This window comes from Balaenoptera acutorostrata, chromosome 3 (assembly GCF_949987535.1).
Source record: "Balaenoptera acutorostrata chromosome 3, mBalAcu1.1, whole genome shotgun sequence".
Classification (NCBI taxonomy): Eukaryota; Metazoa; Chordata; class Mammalia; order Artiodactyla; family Balaenopteridae; genus Balaenoptera; species Balaenoptera acutorostrata.
The window spans coordinates 100642304-100645573 of record NC_080066.1 but is presented as its reverse complement, the minus strand read 5'-3'; the positions used below and the strand labels follow the sequence as shown (position 1 = coordinate 100645573).

Sequence of the window (3270 nt, the reverse complement as noted above, 5' to 3'; positions counted from 1 at the left end):
CTCCTTGACTCCAAAGTTAAATTCTTTGTTGAAAATAGAGTGAGGCTTCAAGTGATAGCAAATCTGGATTAGAGAGGAAAAGATATATCATCTTCCCCTTATAATAATGGAAACCTCAACAAGTACAAAAAAAAAAAAAAAAAGACAAATAGACTGTCAGGGATTTTATTGTGAGAAGAAAGATCTAGAAGTGGAACAGGCTATTTATTTGAATTTTCCTATACGCTTTAAATATAAGCTATTTCAGTGTTACTTTTCAGAGACCGTGACCTTTTAAGAAGTGAAAAGGCACCAAAATGCTATACGCTATATTGAAGCAGTTTATCAAAATGTCACCCAACAATTGATGCCAATTGCTAACAAGATATTGTGTTTCCTTATCTAATTGGCCAGCTTACCTAATTATGGTTGTCTTTGGATATCTATTGATGGGCTCTTTCAGAGAAAAAAGAAAGCATCATTTGAGGCAATTTCATATAAATACATGAGAAAGGGAGATAAATTAAGGGAACACCCCCAATGAGAATTATTATTAGATAAAGAAATTTACCTGTTTGCATGGATTCCTAATTTACAGAAACACCTCCATAATGTATCTAACACAAACCTGGATAATTGCCAATTACCCATGCTGCTATACCTTCCAAAAGTTATCTTGGCATACAACTCAGCAGAAAAATAGGAAGTACCCTGGAAATTACTCACAAAATGTGAATACCACATGTCAGAGTCAGTGAGCTTTGGATGAACTATAAAGAGTTTTCATTATTTAGGTCTAGGGTCTGTGAAAGCAAAGGAAACAGAAATACATCCAATAATGTAAGGCATCGGAACCAGGAAATTTATAAGAAGGCTTAATCTATGGATGTAATTTAAAATACTGGGCCATGTTCAAACTGCGATGTTAAAAACATTAGCCCTGGCCATAGTAGTGATCACTCAGAGGTCAGGAAGAATACGATGTCAAACTTCCCGAGGTTTTTAGACAAAGGACTTTTAATGAGTCCTTTCCCTGAAGCTTTCCTTTTTTCTTATGTGGACATGAAAGACAAAACCTTAACACATTCCACAACCAATGGAGAGTCTGCCCAGTGCCACTTACCTTAAATACTATATTAATCTTATTTATTACCCATAGGCTGAGGCTTTAGATAATTAAGTGGGCTTAGGTCAATACATCCTCTGTAAAAATGCTAATAAAAAATTCCAAATCACAGAGAATTAGACATAATGATGTCAAAACTCACTTCTCTAGACGCTATCACCAACATTGTTCAGCTTTGGGAGATACAGAGAACATCAGAGGGTAGAAAATGATCTTAGGTTCTGTGTACAATGTTCATTAGGTTTGGAGCACTTCCTAGAGAGGAAGTTTGGGAATGTCTATACTGGATGGTCCCATTAATTGTCAGGACGTTTATACCCGGGGCTTGTTTATACCCAACAAGAACAGTATCTGCAGGCAAAATGAATCTTGGAACCTTTAGGACATACCCAAGGAGTTACAAACCTCTTGAGAAGGACCTTCTGAGTACCAGACCCCACTTAATAAAATAGAAGGCTTTGGTGTACACTGCAAGCAACATGTCTTAGAAGTCTCATATTTCAAATCCTCTGGATCACAAATCACTTGAGTTTTCATGGAGTAAATACTGGGTAAATATTCTGTGTTCCTCTAGCTTGCTGATTAATGCAAACTGTACCACTGGTCAGCTGTTTGATTTGTCTGATTTGTTTTAGAGCAGTCAAAAGCCCAGGTGAGATGAGGGAGTTTCATGTTCGGTGTAGAAACACATGGCCAAAAGTCAGAAGACAAACTTGCCAAAACTACTTGAGAATACTGTAAAACTACCATAGAGGGTATCCATGGATTGATGCCTCAGGTTATTAAGGAGGAATTGTTTAATCAAAGTAACATCTCTTAATCACTGAGTAGTACTTTTGCTTGAAAGCAACAATGAGAAAAATACTTAAGTAACACTTTAAAACCAGTTACCAAAACGCTGATTAGAAGTACAAGGTTGCTCCAAAGTGTCCTGAATATTAACATCTTGTGATAAAACTATTTAAAATGAAAACACAAAGGAAAAAAAAAAAAAGCCCATGGTGTGCCATGGTCAACTCCAGCGGCTAAGATGCATTTGGACCACGTGAATGGTGTCCTACTGATTTGAGCAACCACAGTGACCCAGTTTATTTTGTTGCTGAAATATTTGTGGTGCTGAACCCTAAGAGAAAATTAAATGACGTAAACAAAACCAGTTAAACTTGTGTAGGGTGCTAAATTAACAATGTAACAAAACCAGCAACTGCCTGACTACATCCTGAGAGAGGGTAGAGGCATAAAGATTGGGCTTGAGACCATCAAACAGCCTATTACATCTTCCCTCATCTGGAAGGCATGACAGACAAAGAACTCACACTGAGACTTTCATCTGAAACTACCTAAAAATGCCAACTACTACTTTGGAGATCAGCATTTTTCTTGAACCTAAAATTCTTTGTTTCCCCCCATAAGCATAACTACATGTAGGTTGCATTGTAAGAAAGAAATATTTATTTATTCATTCATAGATATATATTCATATATATATAAAGAGATGATCATTTACATAATTGTGGTTCTAAAAATGGTGAATTTATTCAAACTAGTTCTTTGAACGTGGGCTGGGTGCAAAAATGACAGTTCTATCTGGCTTTAGTAGTAAGATTCTGCATGGTGTTGCTTCTTTTCTAAAAATGTTGAAAAGAGCTAGTAGCTTACTTAATCATTTTCAAATATTCAAATTAACCATGGAAGCAGCTTTAGGATGAGCTATTAGAGAGAAAGTATAATATGATAAAAAATAACAATACAGTTAACTTGGCTTACCCAGTAGAATTCCAACCTCCTGCAGACCCTGGATGAGGGGGCATGAATAAGATGGTTTTCATAGAATAAGGGTGGAATGGTGTTATGGACTAAATTGTGTCCCCTCAAAATTCCTAAGTTGATATCCTAACCCCCAGTGTGACTATTTGGAGATAAGATCTTTAAGGAGGTAACTGAGGTTAAATGATGTCATAAGGGTGGGACCCTAATCTGATATGACTGGTGTCCTTATAAGAAGAGAGACATCAGAGATGTGCACACACAGAAAAAAGACCATGTGATGACACAGATAAGTTGGCCATCTACAAGCCAAGGAAAGAGGTGTCAGGAGGAATCAAAACTGACTAAAGCTTGATCTTGGACTTCGAGCCTCCAGAATTGTGAAAAAATAAATTTTT

The 3270-nt window shown here is 36.6% G+C and overlaps 1 pseudogene; it reads left to right on the top strand.

Annotated features, from left to right (window-relative positions):
• The first annotated feature begins 1392 nt into the window (after positions 1-1392).
• Positions 1393-1925, top strand: LOC130707560 (COP9 signalosome complex subunit 5-like; annotated as a pseudogene).
• Positions 1926-3270: the final 1345 nt, after the last annotated feature.